At 42.6% G+C, this 23,683-nt stretch overlaps 1 pseudogene; it reads right to left on the reverse strand.

Moving 5' to 3' along the window:
- Nucleotides 1-3,613: 3,613 nt before the first annotated feature.
- The window catches only part of LOC127930179 (sodium-dependent neutral amino acid transporter B(0)AT2-like), a 38,521-nt pseudogene continuing 18,451 nt past the window's right edge, over nucleotides 3,614-23,683 (reverse strand).

The raw sequence follows: 23,683 nt of genomic DNA on the forward strand, positions 1-23,683 counted from the left end.
AAACAAATACAAAAGGTTGTAAATCTACAGATTAAGGACAAGAGGATTCTAATATCCCATAAATCCTTGCAATAAATGCGGAAAAATCTAAACAATGGGACTAGCAATACGAGCGAAAATGACTGGAAGTGGATGTTAGCATTGCAGAACGTTTCAGCTAACTACTCAGCAAGTACATAACTGTTTTTCTCTCATCCTATTCATTTAAATGTGTTTAAAATGACTACACTGCCGCCACTTTATTACTTAATGTCCTGACCGCTGGTCACATTTACAATACTAATCCTGTAGAATCAGCAACGGTGCTGGACCAATGAATTTGTTTATTTTAGAACGCTTCGCGTGGAATTATTACGTTGTCCTAACCTGTGTATTTTTGACCTAGATCAGAGGTCAGGTGAAAGCTACCACCATATTCCTTACACCTATCCAATCCTCTCAGATCTACACAAGTGCCTAGGACCCAGGGAAATGGGGTTGATATGGGATTGGAAAGGTAGACTTGAAGTAGAGTTAAGAGAGTCCCCCTTTCGACAACAAAGTCGTTATACCATAGTGTGTTAAACTTTATACCATAATAGCATTGAAAAACATGACAAATCAATGTGTAATTGCACCCAACTACCACTAGGTGTCAGAGTTGTAAGTACTATGTAACAATCTGTTCCTACACTATAACACCATACATACACAGAAATCATTTCCACCATATGGTATGAAAGTCCTGCCTACTCTCTGGATCATGTCCCACGCCGTTTTTGAATGGCCTTCAAGATTATATCTTCAAATTCATCAAAACGCGGTCAGTTAAAATATATATAATATATAGTATATATATTTGTATCGTGGTTAATTTACTTCTGCCCAGTGCCACCCATGAAGGTTTTCAATTACAAAAAAGAAAACACAGTCAAAAACCTTCATGAAAGGCAAGAGTTAGAAGTAAATTAAACCATGAATAGAAATATCTTAGCAGGGTAGCCTAGTGGTTAGAGCGTTGGACTAGTAACCGAAAGGTTGCAAGTTCGAGTCCCTGAGCTGACAAGGTACAAATCTGTTGTTCTGCCCCTGAACAGGCAGTTAACACACTGTTCCTAGTCCGTCATTGAAAATAAGAATTTGTTCTTAACTGACTTGCCTAGTAAAATAAAGATATAAAAATACACTAAGTACACAAAACATTAGGAACACTTTCCTATTGAGCTGTCCCCCTTTTCCCCCAGAACAGCCTCATTTCATTGGGGCATGGACTCTACAAGGTGTCAAAAGCATTCCATGGGAATACTGGTCAATGTTGACTCCAATGCTTCCTACAGTTGTGTCAAATTGGCTGCATGTCCTTTGGGTGGTAGACCATTCTTTATACATCTGGGAAACTGTTGAGCGTGAAAACCCAGCAGGGTTTCAGTTCTTGACTCACTCAAACCGGTGTTTGAGTTCAAAGGGATTTACAGTAAATATGTTGCCTTGTCCAATCATTCCCTCTGAATGGAACACGTTCATCCTCTGAATGGAACACGTTCATCCTCTGAATGGAACACGTTCATCCTCTGAATGGAACACGTTCACCCTCTGAATGGAACACGTTCACCCTCTGAATGGAACACGTTCACCCTCTGAATGGAACACGTTCATCCTCTGAATGGAACACGTTCATCCTCTGAATGGAACACGTTCACCCTCTGAATGGAACACGTTCACCCTCTGAATGGAACACGTTCACCCTCTGAATGGAACACGTTCACCCTCTGAATGGAACACGTTCACCCTCTGAATGGAACACGTTCACCCTCTGAATGGAACACGTTCACCCTCTGAATGGAACACGTTCACCCTCTGAATGGAACACGTTCACCCTCTGAATGGAACACGTTCACCCTCTGAATGGAACACGTTCACCCTCTGAATGGAACACGTTCACCCTCTGAATGGAACACGTTCACCCTCTGAATGGAACACGTTCACCCTCTGAATGGAACACGTTCACCCTCTGAATGGAACACGTTCACCCTCTGAATGGAACACGTTCACCCTCTGAATGGAACACGTTCACCCTCTGAATGGAACACGTTCACCCTCTGAATGGAACACGTTCACCCTCTGAATGGAACACATTCACCCTCTGAATGGAACACGTTCACCCTCTGAATGGAACACGTTCACCCTCTGAATGGAACACATTCACCCTCTGAATGGAACACGTTCACCCTCTGAATGGAACACGTTCACCCTCTGAATGGAACACGTTCACCCTCTGAATGGAACACGTTCACCCTCTGAATGAGTGTGTCAAGAACTGAAACCCTGCTGGATTTTTCACGCTCAACAGTTTCCCAGATGTATAAAGAATGGTCCACCACCCAAAGGACATCCAGCCAATTTGAATGGAACACATTCACCCTCTGAATGGAACACGTTCACCCTCTGAATGGAACACGTTCACCCTCTGAATGGAACACGTTCACCCTCTGTCATGTATAGAGCAGGTATTGTTTTGTACACTCAGTGTATATCTTAAATGGCTGCGTTTTGATGAATTTGATTTTATATTCTTGAAGCACAATTCAAAAACCCTATGGGACATGATCCAGAAAGTAGGCAGGATCGTACCGTATTACGGAGGGACATCGCAATGTGACGTAGAAAAGAAAACATGAATAAGTCCAAAGAAAGGAGTACTGTACATCACTGGTATTATACTATTACACTGGTATTATACTATTACACTGGTATTATACTATTACACTGGTATTATACTATTACATTGGTATTATACTATTACACTGGTATTATACTATTACACTGGTATTATACTATTACACTGGTATTATACTATTACACTGGTATTATACTATTACACTGGTATTATACTATTACATTGGTATTATACTATTACACTGGTATTATACTATTACACTGGTATTATACTATTACATTGGTATTACACTATTACATTGGTATTACACTATTACATTGGTATTACACTATTACATTGGTATTATACTATTACAATCGTTTACACTATTACACTGGTATTATACTATTACACTGGTATTATACTATTACACTGGTATTATACTATTACACTGGTATTATACTATTACACTGGTATTATACTATTACACTGGTATTATAGTATTACACTGGTATTATACTATTACACTGGTATTATACTATTACACTGGTATTATACTATTACACTGATACTATTACACTGGTATTATACTATTACACTGGTATTATACTATTACACTGGTATTATACTATTACACTGGTATTATACTATTACACTGGTATTATACTATTACACTGGTATTATACTATTACACTGGTATTATACTATTACACTGGTATTATACTATTACACTGGTATTATACTATTACACTGGTATTATACTATTAAACTGGTATTATACTATTACACTGGTATTATACTATTACACTGGTATTATACTATTACACTGGTATTATACTATTACACTGGTATTATACTATTACATTGGTATTATACTATTACACTGGTATTATACTATTACACTGATATTATACTATTACACTGGTATTACACTGGTATTATACTGTTACACTGGTATTATACTGTTACACTGGTATTATACTATTACACTGGTATTATACTATTACACTGGTATTATACTATTACATTGGTATTATACTATTACATTGGTATTGGTAAACCTGTTTGGACATCTTACCGGTCAGCTCCGTACACCCAGGCCACAGCGAATGTCTCAAAGACCACCACGATGATCAGGGGTAGGGTAGCAGAGTAGTCATCGAACATTGTCACAAAGTAGTTCCCCGAGCGCTGGGTAAACAAAAGTCCGATCACAAAGCCCAGGGAACAGCTGCACACTGAACCATAACGACAAAGAACACAGCTATTTAGTGACCTACTGAACCATAATGACAAAGAACACAGCTATTTAGTGACCTACTGAACCATAATGACAAAGAACACAGCTATTTAGTGACCTACTGAACCATAATGACAAAGAACACAGCTATTTAGTGACCTACTGAACCATAATGACAAAGAACACAGCTATTTAGTGACTCACTGAATCATAATGACAAAGAACACAGCTATTTAGTGACCTACTGAACCATAATGACAAAGAACACAGCTATTTAGTGACCTACTGAACCATAATGACAAAGAACACAGCTATTTAGTGACACACTGAATCATAATGACAAAGAACACAGCTATTTAGTGACCTACTGAACCATAATGACAAAGAACACAGCTATTTAGTGACTCACTGAACCATAATGACAAAGAACACAGCTATTTAGTGACTCACTGAACCATAATGACAAAGAACACAGCTATTTAGTGACTCACTGAACCATAATGACAAAGAACACAGCTATTTAGTGACTCACTGAACCATAATGACAAAGAACACAGCTATTTAGTGACTCACTGAACCATAATGACAAAGAACACAGCTATTTAGTGACTCACTGAACCATAATGACAAAGAACACAGCTATTTAGTGACTCACTGAACCATAATGACAAAGAACACAGCTATTTAGTGACTCACTGAACCATAATGACAAAGAACACAGCTATTTAGTGACCTACTGAACCATAATGACAAAGAACACAGCTATTTAGTGACCTACTGAACCATAATGACAAAGAACACAGCTATTTAGTGACTCACTGAATCATAATGACAAAGAACACAGCTATTTAGTGACCTACTGAACCATAATGACAAAGAACACAGCTATTTAGTGACACACTGAATCATAATGACAAAGAACACAGCTATTTAGTGACCTACTGAACCATAATGACAAAGAACACAGCTATTTAGTGACCTACTGAACCATAATGACAAAGAACAAAGCTATTTAGTGACCTACTGAACCATAATGACAAAGAACACAGCTATTTAGTGACCTACTGAACCATAATGACAAAGAACACAGCTATTTAGTGACCTACTGAACCATAATGACAAAGAACACAGCTATTTAGTGACCTACTGAACCACAATGACAAAGAACACAGCTATTTAGTGACACACTGAACCATAATGACAAAGAACACAGCTATTTAGTGACACACTGAACCATAATGACAAAGAACACAGCTATTTAGTGACACACTGACTAAATGTTTCAAAGACAGACAAAGAGCACAACTACAAACTAAAACTTGTTATAATTGTTGGTGTTTCAGTTTGTCGTTGTGCTCTTTGTCTGTCTTTGAAACATTTAGTTGAGTGTGTGTACGTGGGGGCATTTGTGTATTGAGTCATTGGTGTGTGTGAACATGTCTGTATTACCAGTGAGCATGGTCCGGTGGCGTCCCAGCAGGCTGAAGTTGTCCATGAGGGGGGTGAGGATCCCCTGCATGGTGCCAAACATGGTGCTCATGCCCAGGTTGAGCAGCATGAGGAAGAAGAGCGTGGACCAGAAGGGGCTGGCAGGGAACTGAGCCATGGCCTCTGTGAAGGCAATGAACGCCAGGCCCGTCCCTTCCACACCCTGGGGGTTAGAGAGAGAGGGACAAGAGGGACAAACACTTTCATTTACGTGGAGTATGATGATATTTGCAACCTGTATTCTATGTGGAGTATGATGATATTTGTAACCTGTATTCTATGTGGAGTATGTTGATATGTGTAACTTGTATTCTATGTGGAGTATGTTGATATTTGTTATTTGTATTCTATGTGGAGTATGTTGATATTTGTAACCTGTATTCTATGTGGAGTATGTTGATATTTGTAACTTGTATTCTATGTGGAGTATGTTGATATTTGTAACTTGTATTCTATGTGGAGTATGTTGATATTTGTAACTTGTATTCTATGTGGAGTATGTTGATATTTGTAACTTGTATTCTATGTGGAGTATGTTGATATGTGTAACTTGTATTCTATGTGGAGTATGTTGATATTTGTTATTTGTATTCTATGTGGAGTATGTTGATATTTGTAACTTGTATTCTATGTGGAGTATGTTGATATTTGTAAACTGTATTATATGTGGAGTATGTTGATATTTGTAACTTGTATTCTATGTGGAGTATGTTGATATTTGTAATTTGTATTCTATGTGGAGTATGTTGATATTTGTAACCTGTATTATATGTGGAGTATGTTGATATTTGTAACTTGTATTCTACGTGGAGTATGTTGATATTTGTAACCTGTATTCTATTTTTTTATTTATTTTATTTATTTCACCTTCATTTAACCAGGTAGGCAAGTTGAGAACAAGTTCTCATTTACAATAGTGCGACCTGGCCAAGATAAAGCAAAGCAGTTTGACAGATACAACGACACAGAATTACACATGGAGTAAAACAAACATACAGTCAATAATACAGTATAAACAAGTCTATATACAATGTGAGCAAATGAGGTGAGAAGGAGGTAAAGGCAAAAAGGCCATGGTTGCAAAGTAAATACAATATAGCAAGTAAAACACTGAATGGTAGTTTTGCAATGGAAGAATGTGCAAAGTAGAAATAAAAATAATGGGGTGCAAAGGAGCAAAATAAATAAATAAATTAAATACAGTTGGGAAAGAGGTAGTTGTTTGGGCTAAATTATAGGTGGGCTATGTACAGGTGCAGTAATCTGTAAGATGCTCTGACAGTTGGTGCTTAAAGCTAGTGAGGGAGAGAAGTGTTTCAGTTTCAGAGATTTTGTAGTTCGTTCCAGTCATTGGCAGCAGAGAACTGGAGGAGAGGCGGCCAAAGAAAGAATTGGTTTTGGGGGTGACTAGAGAGATATACCTGCTGGTGCGTGTGCTACAGGTGGGAGATGCTATGGTGACCAGCGAGCTGAGATAAGGGGGAAGTATGAGCGAGGGCCAGCCAAATCCAGAGTGTACAGGTCGCAATGGTGGGTAGTATATGGGGCTTTGGTGACAAAACGGATTGCACTGTGATAGACTGCATCCAATTTGTTGAGTAGAGTATTGAGGCTATTTTGTAAATGACATCGCCAAAAGTCGAGGATTGGTAGGATGGTCAGTTTTACAAGGGTATGTTTGGCAGCATGAGTGAAGGATGCTTTGTTGCGAAATAGGAAGCCAATTCTATATTTAACTTTGGATTGAGATGTTTGATATGGGTCTGGAAGGAAAGTTTACAGTCTAACCAGACACCCAAGTATTTGTAGTTGTCCGTATTCTAAGTCAGAGCCGTCCAGAGTAGTGATGTTGGACAGGCGGGTAGGTGCAGGTAGCGATCGGTTGAAGAGCATGCATTTAGTTTACTTGTATTTAAAGAGCAATTGGAGGCCACAGAAGGAGAGTTGTATGGCATTGAAGCTTGCCTGGAGGGTTGTTAACACAGTGTCCAAAGAAGGGGCCGGAAGTATACAGAATGGTGTCGTCTGCAGAGGTGGATCAGAGACTCACCAGCAGCAAGAGCGACCTCATTGATGTATACAGAGAAGAGAATCGGTCCAAGAATTGAACCCCTGTGGCACCCCATAGAGAGTGCCAGAGGTCCGGACAGCAGACCCTCCGATTTGACACACTGAACTCTATCAGAGAAGTAGTTGGTGAACCAGGCGAGGCAATCATTTGAGAAACCAAGGCTGTCGAGTCTGCCGATGAGGATGTGGGTGATTGACAGAGTTGAAAGCCTTGGCCAGATCAATGAATACGGCTGCACAGTAATGTTTCTTATCGATGGCGGTTAAGATATCGTTTAGGACCTTGAGCGTGGCTGAGGTGCACCCATGACCGGTTCTGAAACCAGATTGCATAGCAGAGAAGGTATGGTGAGATTCGAAATGGTCGGTAATCTGTTTGTTGACTTGGCTTTCGAAGACCTTAGGAAAGGCATGGTAGGATAGATATAGGTCTGGAGCAGTTTGGGTCAAGAGTGTCCCCCCTTTGAAGGGGGATGACCGCACTGCTTTCCAATCTTTGGGAATCTCAGACGACACGAAAGAGAGGTTGAACAGGCTAGTAATAGGGGTGGCAACAATTTCGGCAGATAATTTTAGAAAGAAAGGGTCCAGATTGTCTAGCCCGGCTGATTTGTAGGGGTCCAGATTTTTCAGCTCTTTCAGAACATCAGCTGAATGGATTTGGGAGAAGGAGAAATGGGGAAGGCTTGGGCGAGTTGCTTTTGGGGGTGCAGTGCTGTTGACCGGGGTAGGAGTAGCCAGGTGGAAAGCATGGCCAGCCGTAGAAAAATGCTTATTGAAATTCTCAATTATGGTGGATTTATCAGTGGTGACAGTGTTTCCTATCTTCAGTGCAGTGGGCAGCTGGGAGGAGGTGTTCTTATTCTCCATGGACTTTACAGTGTCCCAGAACTTTTTTGAGTTAGTGTTGCAGGAAGCAAATTTCTGCTTGAAAAAGCTAGCCTTGGCTTTTCTAACTACCTGTGTACAACGGTTTCTAGCTGCCCTGAACAGCTGCATATCACGGGGGCTGTTCGATGCTAATGCAGAACGCAATAGGATGTTTTTGTGTTGGTTAAGGGCAGTCAGATCTGGGGAGAACCAAGGGCTATATCTGTTCCTGGTTCTAAATTTCTTGAATGGGGCATGTTTATTTAAGATGGTTAGGAAGGCATTTAAAAAAAATATCCAGGCATCCTCTACTGACGGGATGAGATCAATATCCTTCCAGGATACCCCGGCCAGGTCGATTAGAAAGGCCTGCTCGCTGAAGTGTTTCAGGGAGCGTTTTACAGTGATGAGTGGAGGTCGTTTGACGCTGACCCATTACGGATGCAGGCAATGAGGCAGTGATCGCTGAGATCTTGGTTGAAGACAGCAGAGGTGTATTAAGAGGGGAAGTTGGTTAAGATGATATCTATGAGGGTGCCCGTGTTTAAGGCTTTGGGGGGGTACCTGGTAGGTTCATTGATAATTTGTGTGAGATTGAGGGCATCAAGTTTAGATTGTAGGATGGCTGGGGTGTTAAGCATGTTCCAGTTTAGGTTGCCTAGCAGCACGAGCTCTGAAGATAGATGGGGGCAATCAGTTCACATATGGTGTCCAGAGCACAGCTGGGGGCAGAGGGTGGTCTATAGCAGGCGCCAATGGTGAGAGACTTGTTTTTAGAGAGGTGGATTTTTAAAAGTAGAAGTTCAAATTGTTTGGTACAGACCTGGATAGTAGGACAGAACTCTGCAGGCTATCTGTGCAGTAGATTGCAACACCACCCCCTTTGGCAGTTCTATCTTGTCTGAAAATGTTGTGAAGTTTCAGACACAGCTAGAACATCCGGGTTGGCAGAGTGTGCTAAAGCAGTGAATAGAACAAACTTAGGGAGGAGGCTTCTAATGTTAACATGCATGAAACCAAGGCTATTACGGTTACAGAAGTCATCAAAAGAGAGCGCCTGGGGGATAGGAGTGGAGCTAGGCACTGCAGGGCCTGGATTCACCTCTACATCGCCAGAGGAACATAGGAGGAGAAGAATAAGGGTGCGGCTAAAAGCAATAAGAATTGGTCGTCTAGAACGTCTGGAACAGAGAGTAAAAGGAGGTTTCTGGGGGCGATAAAATAGCATCAAGGTATAATGTACAGACAAGGTATGGTAGGATGTGAATACAGTGGAGCGTAAACCTAGGTATTGAGTGATGAAGAGAGATATTGTCTCTAGAAACATCATTGAAACCAGGAGTTGTCATTGCATGTGTGGGTGGTGGAACTAATAAGTTGGATAAGGTATAGTGAGCAGGACTAGAGGCTCTACAGTGAAATAAGCCAATAAACACTAACCAGAACAGCAATGGACAAGACATATTGACATTAAGGAGAGGCATTCTATGTGGAATATGATGAATATGATGATATTTGTAAACTGTATTCTATGTGGAATATGATGATATTTGTAACCTGTATTCTACGTGGATTATGTTGATATTTGTGAACTGTATTCTATGTGGAATATGATGAATATGATGATATGTGTAAACTGTATTCTATGTGGAATATGATGATATTTGCAACCTGCCTTTCTCAATAACGTATTGAAATTAAGAGGGTTTGAGCGACATATGGGTTAGAGAGGGGTTAGATATGGATTAGGGAATTTGTTAGACATGGGTTAGAGAGGGGTTAGATATGGGTTAGAGAGAGGGTAGGATATGGGTTAGATATGGGTTAGAGAGGGGTTAGAGATGGGTTAGAGATGGGTTAGAGAGGGGGGTTAAAAATGGAATAGAGAAGGGAGAGAACGAGGGAGGGAGGAAGGGAGGGGAGAGAACATGGGAGGAGGGAGAACGGGGGGAACGAGGGGAGGGAACAAAGGAGAGAATGAGGGAGGGAGAGAACATGGGAGGGAGGCAGAGAACGAGGGAGTGAGAGAACACGGGAGGTAGGGAGAGAACGAGGGAGGGAGGAGAGAACATGGGAGGGAGGGGAGAGAACAGGGGGAACGAGGGAGGGAGAGAACACAGGAGGTAGGGAGAGAACGAGGGAGGGAGATAACGAGGGGGAGGAGGGAGGGAGGGAGGGAGGGAGAGAACGAGGGAGGTAGGGAGAGAACGAGGGAGGTAGGGAGAGAACGAGGGAGGTAGGGAGAGAACGAGGGAGGTAGGGAGAGAACACGGGAGGGAGGGAGAGGATGAGTGAGGGGAGGCAAGGTGTTAACAGGAGGTTGTAAGGGGTGAAGAAAGAGAGGGAATACAAGGTAGGGAAACAGTTAGAGCCAGGTAAAGACAGTTAGAGCCAGGTAAAGACAGTTAGAGCCAGGTAAAGACAGCCAGGTAAAGACAGCTCCATATAAATAACTTTGTGCCTACATTACAAAGGACTCCTTTCTCCATTATTTCTGAAAATAGGATTTGAACCACAAGCCCCCTAAAACCTAATCTAACCCTCACCTTGCTCATCTCCTCATCCAGGTCACAGTCGGTGATGTTTGTCCCCACCTGGGAGCCGTAGTGATGGTACCACTCTCTGTAGTCAGGTATGGTGACGGAGGCAGGATCAGACATGTTGAACCACGGCCACCAGTGATGGTTGCTTCCATGTGTGGCCATGTCGTTTAACAGGCCCAGATTTCTGAAGGGTGGGAGGTGACGTAGTCCGAGCTTAGAATTATAAGGTTCCTTCTGTAAAAAGTTGATTCTGAGGTAATTGGCTTTAAAGTTACCAACCCTTATTGTTTTGAATGGTGTGAGCAATTTCTATCTCATATCCTTATTCACTTAACAACATGAATTGGGGGTATTTAGAGTACTATATAGGTAGAGAACATTGAACAGAACAAGAAAATGTCAAAATTGCAGATAGAACATTTACATTTAGTCATTTCCAAGCTCTTATCAATATACAAATGCATACACCTTATGGTACCAGTGGAACAGCCACTTGCATCTAAATCTTGTTGAAGGGTGAGAAGGATTACTTACCCTTACACTCTGTATTCCTGAACATGAACATGATAAAAGCTCTCAATAAAATTCCCTTCAGGTACCGCTAATACTTTATTTGAAGGTATGCTTACACTCTGAGAAAAATGGTTCCAGGTTAGTCAGATGGACCCATAGGAGGACCATTATGGTTCAGGTAGAACACTTTTGGTTCCATGTAGAAACTGGAACCAAAAGGGTTCTACCTGCAACCAACAATAGTTCTTCAAAGGGTTCTCCTATGTGGACAGTTGAAGAACCTTTAAGGTTCTAGATAGCACCTTTCTTTCTAAGAGTGTACATATAGACATGTCTTGGATGTGTTTCCATAATATTGACATGCTTTATAAAGGGATAGTTCATTCGAAGTAACAAAATGACATTTCTTCACTCACCTCACTCACTCACTCACTCACTCACTCACTCACTCACTCACTCACTCACTCACTCACCTCACTCCTCACTCACTCACTCACTCACTGTTAAAGGAATTTTTATCAATGTAAATGACTAATTATGTATACATTTCAATCAGGACTGACTAATCAGAATACTATTATGTTACTGTATATGTATGAATATTCTTTTTAATCTTATTACTGAATATAATGTGTGCAAATATAATCAAAATTAGAACAATGACTGTCTGCACCATGGTAGAAATTAATGAACTCATAGCCAGACTGGCTAGAAGGCTTATCAACACCATCTGTCCTAAGCTCAGTCATATATCATCTTAATAGGGAAGACGATGTGAGAAACATACAGCCTTTGTATTATAGCGGAGATGGCACGGGTGGGTACTGAAACTAATGACGTCATTTTCAGTTTATAACCTGTGGTAAAATGTGTAAGGAGCAGTACTCTCGTGAATAAAGGCTGTGGTTTGACTTTAAGAGTGGGTTCTGTCCATTTTTATACTAATAAGGGTCATACATATCCTTATGAATTGACAGCGTGTTTAATTTTAATTGGGTGTTAAAACATAGAGGAATTCCTACAACACTCACTCACTCACTCACTCACTCACTCACTCACTCACTCACTCACTCACTCACTCACTCACTCACTCACTCACTCACAAACACACACCCACAATCCCCCCCTTGACTCCACACTTACTGGGTGATGCAGTTCAGGACAATGTTCTTGGCCCTGAAGCCCAGCACTACGAACACCACCAGTGATGCGAGCACTGAGGTCATGAAGTTGATGCAAGAGACCATGAGCGCGTCACGGTGACAGTTGTTGTGGATGGGGTTGTAGGAAGAGTAGGCAATCACAGAGCCGTAGCCCAGGCCCAGGGCAAAGAACACCTGTGTGGCTGCCTGCCGCCACACCTGCACCTCAGCCCAAATTTCTATCTGAGACAGAGAGACAGAGAGAGAGAAAGAGACGAAAGAAGAGAGAGAGAGACAGAGAGAGAGAGAGAGAGAGAGAGAGAGAGAGAGAGAGAGAGAGAGAGAGAGTGACAGCATAAGACTAAATTCTATTCTATTTATATTCTGTCAATTCAGGAAGTGAATAGAAATTCTTGTTTTTTTTTTATTCTTGTTTTTAAGCATCTTTGTACATCTTTGAGACTCTACTTGTAATTAAAAGTGCAAAATCAATTAAATATATCATAGTTATATTAGTACTTACTTTAGGGTAGAACATGTAGGCGATTCCCTCCATGGCTCCATCCAGCATCAAGCCTCTGACGAGGAAGATGAACAGCACAGCATAGGGAAGACTGAGGAGAAATACATCACCTAAGGAGAATTACAATCCAATTAGGAACCATCACTTCTTTTAATGGAGATTGTAAAATATGTCTATGGATTTAGGAGAGGTTGCATTTCTCCAGCCCCGTTCCTCAGCTGTATACCAGGACAGGTGGTGGGGTTGCCGTTTTGTTGTTTTTCTAATTTCTTGAATGTATCTTTAACTTTACCTATAGGTAGATATAGGGCTGGGTTCATGGACACAGACTAAGTACCATAAGATATTGGATTAAATCAATATTTATCAAAAGACACTCCTCTGGGAATCCTTCAACATTTTCCATGTACCAGAACCCATCACTACACTGGTAAAGGCCTATTTCAAGACCTGCAATTGTGTTTCACAACACCTGACTTCACAACATGGCAGCGCTTGGAAGTAGGCATAATGGCAGGCTGTACAATTTCTCCTCTGGCCTTCACTATGGCCATGGAAGTCATCATCAGGGCATCGAGATGGGTGGTCGGCGGTGAGAGAACTAAGGAAGGGATCCGTCTCCCACCTATCCGAGCATACATGGATGACATGACTACACTGACCACCACTGCAGCATGCACCAGACGGCTACTTGCAAAACTGCAGGATAACATCAAGTGGGCCCGGATGAAAATCAAGCCAAGCAAATCTCCAAGCATCTCCATAGTCAAGGGACAGCTTAAAGATGTGAGGTTCTGCATTGGAAATGACCCAATACCAACGGTGTCTGAGCAACCCATCAAGAGCCTGGGTAGATGGTACAACGAAAGCCTCCGGGATAAAGATCAAGTGCAGCAAGGAAGGCAGGACATCGCCGACGGTCTTGAGAACATCAACAAGACCCTACTGCCTGGGAGGCTCAAGCTTTGGTGCCTACAGTTTGACTTCTCCCCTGTGCCACTCACCGTCTATGAGGTCCCATAACAACAGTGGAGAAGAAGAACCATTACCTCATACGTGAAGAAATGGCTGGGTGTCCCACGATGCCTGAGTAACATCGGCCTCTATGTCCTTGAACTAGAGGAGTACAAGTGCTCTAAAGTAAGACATCAGATGACATTGAAGGACTCCAAAGATCAGACCATTAGCAAGGCTGCACCTCTTCTACAAACTGGACGGAAATGGCAAGGCTGTGCAGCAACATCAGCCCTGAGACACCAAGACGAATATCCAGCATGGAAGAGGAGGCTTTGGCCTGGCAGCAAGCAAACCAACGTTCCATAAGACAACAACATCTGAACGCAGGAAGCTGGTGGTCGAGGAGGTGCGCAGACAGGAGGAGACTGCAAAAGTGCAAAGGCTGTCTCTCTCTTGCTAAACAAGGGCAATGGACGCAGTGGGAAGGCCTGGAGAGGAGAAAGATCAACTGGAGTGAGCTTTGGCAAATGGAGGCAAGCAACATCAGCTTCATCATAAGAGCTGTTTATGATGTGCTTCCATCACCAAAAATCTACATCAATGGTATGGCGAGGACTCGACCTGCCCCTCTGCCCAGCTCCAGCGACTCTCAGGCATATAATGACAGGTTGCAAGACCAGCCTCTCACAAGGCCGCTACACCTGGAGGCACAATCAGGTCCTCAAGAGCCTGGCTGCAGCACTTGAGACCAAGAGGAGTGCAACCAATTCATTACCTCCAAAAACAAGCAATCCAGTCAAAACAACAACATTCATCCGGGAGGGACAGAAAAGGACCAAGTATCCTCCTACAAAGCCAGCAACTGGACACCTAGCCATGGCCCGGGACTGGAAGATGCTTGTCGATATTGGCCAGCAACTCATTTTTACACCTGAGATTGCTTCTACCAACCTTAGGCCAGACATGGTACTCTGGTCCCCTTCACGAAAGGCTGTGTACATCATAGAGCTCACAGTCCGTGGGAAAACTCTGTTGAAGAGGCTTAACAGCGTAAGAAACTGCGTTACACAGAGTTGGCAGCAGACGCAACTCAGCGTGGCTGGAATGCAAAAGTCTGGCCAGTTGAAGTGGGATGCAGAGGATTTGTGGCTTCTTCCATCATCAGGTTGCTGAAAGAACTTGGAATCCATGGACAGGCTCTGCGGCAGACCGTCAGAGCAGTTTCTCAAGCAGCTGAAAGAGGCAGCCAGTGGATCTGGATCAAACGGAAGGACCCTTGCTGGGCTATAACTTCATGACCCCCCACCCCCACCTGAGAACCCAATTCAGATCCCTCCAACTTGAGGAGGAGGGCATATGAGGTATGCGGTCAGCTGTATGGCTGGCTCAGGAAGAGGACGCCCCTGCCTTGCATAGTCCCATGGGACATCTTAATTGGGCATGGGACACAAGCTAAGGCTTGATCACCCTTTAGCTGGCCACCTTTGATGAGGGTGTTTAGTGATTAAAGGGCGAAACACCCACTGATTCGAAGGCACACTACTGAGGATGTGTCCCAAAAATGGACATCTTACCCCAGTCTAAGAAATAATCCTCCCATGCCACTCTGTCAACATCACGGCAAATCTCATGCGAGTGCATTCCATCTATTGGCACAATGGACAGTTTTTAACATCTCGTCCGTGTTTTATGATTCTACATTCTCTTTTAAAAACTATATATGAAAAAAAACATTTAACAAGACAAGGTCAACGAAGGAGGACATTAACATTAACATTAAACAATTTAAAAGTAACATTTGCCAAAAACAGAATTCAGCCACTTTCCTTCACAGCTAGCGTGTTAACTACTAGCCTACCATAATCATGGTTAGTGGTTGCGGCGGCGACACTACTGAGGATCAAGGCAGGTGGTGACCCGTTATACTGTTTGTAACATGCTATATGTTGTGAAAAAGATGAACTGAGAGCGTCCTTACCTTGGCAGACGACTTGATGCCTTTGATCATGGCTAGACAGACGATGGCCCAGGCAGCCAGCAGACAGCCCGTCATGATGGGGTTAAACTCACCAGACTCATCGATGGAGTCTGTGATGTCTAGAGCCTTCCGGAACCAGAAGTATGAGGTTGGGGAGCTACCTAAGCATTCCTTTACTGACAGACAGAGAGAGCGAGAGACAGAGAGAGAAGGAGGGAGAGGAAGTGAGAGATAGTGAGAGAGAGTGAGTGAGAGAGATTTATAGTTTACATACACAAACCCTGCTCTTGGAGAATACAACGTGTCCATTACACATCTAAACACAAATAAGGAGAAACACACACACACACACACACACACACACACACACACACACACACACACACACACACACACACACACACACACACACACACACACACACACACACACACACACACACACACACACACACACACACACACACACACAGTCTTGTACAACTAACCTTGTGGGGACAAAGTACTATACTACACACACACAGCTAGTGAATACCAGTGTTATTGGTGGTCATGTTGATGGGACACTGCACCCAGGGTAGAGGATACTGGAAGGAGTTGCCCATGTAGAAGAGACTCCATGCGATGATGACATTGTAGTAGAGAGCCACAAAGAAACACACCTGAGGAAGGAAGACAGGGTTAATACAGTATTTAACATGCTAGCTGCACCTGAGGAAGGAAGACAGGGTTAATGCAGTATTTAACATGCTAGCTGCACCTGAGGAAGGAAGACAGGGTTAATACAGTATTTAACATGCTAGCTGTACCTGAGGAAGGAAGACAGGGTTAATACAGTATTTAACATGCTAGCTGTACCTGAGGAAGGAAGACAGGGGTTAATACAGTATTTAACATGCTAGCTGCACCTGAGGAAGGAAGACTGAGGGGGGTAATACAGTATTTAACATGCTAGCTGCACCTGAGGAAGGAAGACAGGGTTAATACAGTATTTAACATGCTAGCTGCACCTGAGGAAGGAAGACAGGGGTTAATACAGTATTTAACATGCTAGCTATACCTGAGGAAGGAAGACAGGGGTTAATACAGTATTTAACATGCTAGCTGCACCTGAGGAAGGAAGACAGGGTTAATACAGTATTTAACATGCTAGCTGCACCTGAGGAAGGAAGACAGGGGTTAATACAGTATTTAACATGCTAGCTGCACCTGAGGAAGGAAGACAGGGTTAATACAGTATTTAACATGCTAGCTGCACCTGAGGAAGGAAGACAGGGGTAATGCAGTATTTAACATGCTAGCTGCACCTGAGGGAAGGAAGACAGGGTTAATACAGTATTTAACATGCTAGCTGCCCCTGAGGAAGGAAGACAGGGTTAATACAGTATTTAACATGCTAGCTGCACCTGAGGAAGGAAGACAGGGAAGGCACCTGAGGAAGGAAGACAGGGTTAATACAGTATTTAACATGCTAGCTGCACCTGAGGAAGGAAGACAGGGGTAATGCAGTATTTAACATGCTAGCTGCACCTGAGGAAGGAAGACAGGGTTAATACAGTATTTAACATGCTAGCTGCACCTGAGGAAGGAAGACAGGGTTAATACAGTATTTAACATGCTAGCTGCACCTGAGGAAGGAAGACAGGGTAATACAGTATTTAACATGCTAGCTGCACCTGAGGAAGGAAGACAGGGGTTAATACAGTATTTAACATGCTAGCTGCACCTGAGGAAGGAAGACAGGGTTAATACAGTATTTAACATGCTAGCTGCACCTGAGGAAGGAAGACAGGGTTAATACAGTATTTAACATGCTAGCTGCACCTGAGGAAGGAAGACAGGGTTAATACAGTATTTAACATGCTAGCTGCACCTGAGGAAGGAAGACAGGGTTAATACAGTATTTAACATGCTAGCTATACCTGAGGAAGGAAGACAGGGGTTAATACAGTATTTAACATGCTAGCTGCACCTGAGGAAGGAAGACAGGGTTAATACAGTATTTAACATGCTAGCTGCACCTGAGGAAGGAAGACAGGGGTTAATACAGTATTTAACATGCTAGCTGCACCTGAGGAAGGAAGACAGGGTTAATACAGTATTTAACATGCTAGCTGCACCTGAGGAAGGAAGACAGGGGTTAATACAGTATTTAACATGCTAGCTGCACCTGAGGAAGGAAGACAGGGTTAATACAGTATTTAACATGCTAGCTGCACCTGAGGAAGGAAGACAGGGTTAATACAGTATTTAACATGCTAGCTGCACCTGAGGAAGGAAGACAGGGTTAATACAGTATTTAACATGCTAGCCGCACCTGAGGAAGGAAGACAGGGGTTAATACAGTATTTAACATGCTAGCTGCACCTGAGGAAGGAAGACAGGGTTAATACAGTATTTAACATGCTAGCTGCACCTGAGGAAGGAAGACAGGGTTAATACAGTATTTAAACATGACTACAGTATTTAACATGCTAGCTGCACCTGAGGAAGGAAGACAGGGTTAATACAGTATTTAACATGCTAGCTGCACCTGAGGAAGGAAGACAGGGTTAATACAGTATTTAACATGCTAGCTGCACCTGAGGAAGGAAGACAGGGTTAATACAGTATTTAACATGCTAGCTGCACCTGAGGAAGGAAGACAGGGGTTAATACAGTATTTAACATGCTAGCTGCACCTGAGGAAGGAAGACAGGGTTAATACAGTATTTAACATGCTAGCTGCACCTGAGGAAGGAAGACAGGGTTAATACAGTATTTAACATGCTAGCTGCACCTGAGGAAGGAAGACAGGGGTAATACAGTATTTAACATGCTAGCTGCACCTGAGGAAGGAATACAGGGTTAATACAGTATTTAACATGCTAGCTGCACCTGAGGAAGGAAGACAGGGTTAATACAGTATTTAACATGCTAGCTGCACCTGAGGAAGGAAGACAGGGTTAATACAGTATTTAACATGCTAGCTGCACCTGAGGAAGGAAGACAGGGTTAATACAGTATTTAACATGCTAGCTGCACCTGAGGAAGGAAGACAGGGTTAATGCAGTATTTAACATGCTAGCTGCACCTGAGGAAGGAAGACAGGGTTAATACAGTATTTAACATGCTAGCTGCACCTGAGGAAGGAAGACAGGGTTAATACAGTATTTAACATGCTAGCTGCACCTGAGGAAGGAAGACAGGGTTAATACAGTATTTAACATGCTAGCTGCACCTGAGGAAGGAAGACAGGGTTAATACAGTATTTAACATGCTAGCTGCACCTGAGGAAGGAAGACAGGGTTAATACAGTATTTAACATGCTAGCTGCACCTGAGGAAGGAAGACAGGGTTAATACAGTATTTAACATGCTAGCTGCACCTGAGGAAGGAAGACAGGGTTAATACAGTATTTAACAAGCTGCACCTGAGGAAGGAAGACAGGGGTAATGCAGTATTTAACATGCTAGCTGCACCTGAGGAAGGAAGACAGGGTTAATACAGTATTTAACATGCTAGCTGCACCTGAGGAAGGAAGACAGGGTTAATACAGTATTTAACATGCAGGGTTAATAGCTGCACCTGAGGAAGGAAGACAGGGTTAATGCAGTATTTAACATGCTAGCTGCACCTGAGGAAGGAAGACAGGGTTAATACAGTATTTAACATGCTAGCTGCACCTGAGGAAGGAATACAGGGTTAATACAGTATTTAACATGCTAGCTGCACCTGAGGAAGGAAGACAGGGTTAATACAGTATTTAACATGCTAGCTGCACCTGAGGAAGGAAGACAGGGTTAATACAGTATTTAACATGCTAGCTGCACCTGAGGAAGGAAGACAGGGTTAATACAGTATTTAACATGCTAGCTGCACCTGAGGAAGGAAGACAGGGTTAATACAGTATTTAACATGCTAGCTGCACCTGAGGAAGGAAGACAGGGTTAATACAGTATTTAACATGCTAGCTGCACCTGAGGAAGGAAGACAGGGTTAATACAGTATTTAACATGCTAGCTGCACCTGAGGAAGTTAATACAGTATTTAACAAGCTGCACCTGAGGAAGGAAGACAGGGGTAATACAGTATTTAACATGCTAGCTGCACCTGAGGAAGGAAGACAGGGTTAATACAGTATTTAACATGCTAGCTGCACCTGAGGAAGGAAGACAGGGTTAATACAGTATTTAACATGCTAGCTGCACCTGAGGAAGGAAGACAGGGGGAGTTCAGGAAGGAATACAGTTAATATTTAACATGCTAGCTGCACCTGAGGAAGGAAGACAGGGGTTAATACAGTATTTAACATGCTAGCTGCACCTGAGGGAAGGAAGACAGGGTTAATACAGTATTTAACATGCTAGCTGCACCTGAGGAAGGAAGACAGGGTTAATACAGTATTTAACATGCTAGCTGCACCTGAGGAAGGAAGACAGGGTTAATACAGTATTTAACATGCTAGCTGCACCTGAGGAAGGAAGACAGGGTTAATACAGTATTTAACATGCTAGCTGCACCTGAGGAAGGAAGACAGGGTTAATACAGTATTTAACATGCTAGCTGCACCTGAGGAAGGAAGACAGGGTTAATACAGTATTTAACATGCTAGCTGCACCTGAGGAAGGAAGACAGGGGTTAATACAGTATTTAACATGCTAGCTGCACCTGAGGAAGGAAGACAGGGGTTAATACAGTATTTAACATGCTAGCTGCACCTGAGGAAGGAAGACAGGGTTAATACAGTAATTTAACATGCTAGCTGCACCTGAAGGAAGGGAAGACAGGGGTTAATACAGTATTTAACATGCTAGCTGCACCTGAGGAAGGAAAACAGGGTTAATACAGTATTTAACATGCTAGCTGCACCTGAGGAAGGAAGACAGGGGTTAATACAGTATTTAACATGCTAGCTGCACCTGAGGAAGGAAGACAGGGTTAATACAGTATTTAACATGCTAGCTGCACCTGAGGAAGGAAGACAGGGTAATGCAGTATTTAACATGCTAGCTGCACCTGAGGAAGGAAAACAGGGGGTAATACAGTATTTAACATGCTAGCTGCACCTGAGGAAGGAAGACAGGGGGTAATGCAGTATTTAACATGCTAGCTGCACCTGAGGAAGGAAGACAGGGGTAATGCAGTATTTAACATGCTAGCTGCACCTGAGGAAGGAAGACAGGGGTTAATACAGTATTTAACATGCTAGCTGCACCTGAGGAAGGAAGACAGGGGCTAATACAGTATTTAACATGCTAGCTGCACCTGAGGAAGGAAGACAGGGGGTAATGCAGTATTTAACATGCTAGCTGCACCTGAGGAAGGAAGACAGGGTTAATACAGTATTTAACATGCTAGCTGCACCTGAGGAAGGAAGACAGGGGGTAATGCAGTATTTAACATGCTAGCTGCACCTGTAGACTTCCAGTCATTGCAAATCAAATCAAACTTTATTTGTCACATGCGTCAAATACAACAAGTACGGTGAAATGCTTACTTACAAGCCCTTAACCAACAGCGCAGTTCAAGACGAGTTAAGAAAATATTTACCAAATAAACTAAAGTAAAAAATAATGAAAAGTAACACAATAAAATAACAATAATGAGGCTATATACAGGGGGTACCGGTACCGAGTCAGTGTGCAGGGGTACAGGTTAGTCGAGGTAATTTGTATATGTAGGTAGGGGTGAAGTATGCATATAATAAAACTGCAAGTAGTAGCAGTTAGCAGCGCTAACGCTAGTTAACAATGGCTCGCAAAACTAAATTAAACTTCCTTCAAACTGTATGCAGGGACATCAAATCACAAAGTTCTCTGACTCTGGGTAAGTAATTCCTAAAGTATCACTAAAGTAAATATTGTTATAGCAGCTCCCTGACATCAGCACTGACAGAATGAGTATGAATAGGGTGTCAGTGTTAAGCAATCGGGTGACGCTGGGCCAATTGTGCGCCACCCCATGGGTATCCCGGTCGCGGCCGGCTGTGACAGAGCCTGGACTCGAACCCAAATCTCTAGTGGCACAGCGGGAGAGAGCACTGCCCCACTCAGGAGGCCCTAGGCTGTCAGTGTTAACCAATAGGCTGTCAGTGTTAACCAATAGGCTGTCAGTGTTAACCAATAGGTGTCAGTGCATAAGTGATACCAACACAGGGGAGAGAGGAGTGTGCAACTACATCTCACAAATTACAAAGAGATCGTTCCCCTAACAACACACAGACAGACGGACGTCACCCTAGTGACAATGTTTGTCTCCCAAAACATTTCTGTCAGGCCAGGGAACAGCCTATGTTCCAGTGTTTCTAATTCCTGAGAACGTTCCTTTTGAAAATATTCTAGGAACGGTCTAGCAACATTGTGACAAATCAAGGGGCATGGAAGGAGGTTCCTTGTATTTTGCTCAATTGCCCTCAGCTATGCCACGGTTGTTGTTCATGTTTTGCTGTGTTCTAGTGTACTATGGAATATATGGCTTTTTATTCTTGACACTTCTCCCTGTCACATTTAAGGTTAGAACTACCTTTCTAAGTGTTCTGATGCTTCTAGCTTGGAGCTGTATTTTTATGATAACATAGCTACAGTATTTCACTTTTGAATGTGTATTATTGCTTACTGCAATCAATTGTGTAACCACTCCCTCTTCCAATTAGGGCTAATTGGAAAATCTGTTCAAAGAGGACATTGTATTATTTCTTTGTACCTCTGGCTTAAGGCCATGCAGGTTCGTCAGATTTTTAAAACCTTGTTTCTATTGAACATGCCATACCAATAAATACATTTTAACAATTATATGAAGAGTGCCTTGGTCCTCCTCTTTTTGATGACCAATTCACCCCTTTTTACCAAAGAGAACCTTCCATCTACCAAAATGTACTATGTGTACCTTAGTGCTTCCCTCCCTCCTCTTTTACGAGGTTCCTTGTATGTTGAATAATGACGAAGTCAAAATGTTCCTTCAGCCATGTCCAAATGTTTCTCATGACAAGCAGAAGAAATAAATAACATTTTCTTTCAACCAAACACCAGAATGGTAACCAGATGAAAGCAGTCCCAACCAAACACCAGAATGGTAACCAGATGAAAGCAGTCCCAACAAACACCAGAATGGTAACTAGATGAAAGCAGTCCCAACCAAACACCAGAATGGTAACCAGATGAAAGCAGTCCCACCAAACAGCCAGAATGGTAACCAGATTTTCAGAATGGTAACTAGATGAAAGCAGTCCCAACCAAACACCAGAATGGTAACTAGATGAAAGCAGTCCCAACCAAACACCAGAATGGTAACCAGATGAAAGCAGTCCCAACCAAACACCAGAATGGTAACCAGATGAAAGCAGTCCCAACCAAACACCAGAATGGTAACCAGATGAAAGCAGTCCCAACCAAACACCAGAATGGTAACCAGATGAAAGCAGTCCCAACCAAACACCAGAATGGTAACCAGATGAAAGCAGTCCCAACCAAACACCAGAATGGTAACCAGATGAAAGCAGTCCCAACCAAACACCAGAATGGTAACAACCAAACACCAGAATGGTAACCAGATGAAAGCAGTCCCAACCAAACACCAGAATGGTAACCAGATGAAACAGTCCCAACCAAACACCAGAATGGTTTCCATTTGAAAGCAGTCCCTGTGTGTGTGGGAATGTGCTTGTTAGTTAGTTGAGAAACTAGTCCCTGTGTGTGGTGGGAACCAATCCCTCTTAGTTAGTTGACAAAATGTGCATCCCAAATG

This window comes from Oncorhynchus keta, chromosome 5 (genome assembly GCF_023373465.1).
Source record: "Oncorhynchus keta strain PuntledgeMale-10-30-2019 chromosome 5, Oket_V2, whole genome shotgun sequence".
Taxonomy (NCBI): Eukaryota; Metazoa; Chordata; class Actinopteri; order Salmoniformes; family Salmonidae; genus Oncorhynchus; species Oncorhynchus keta.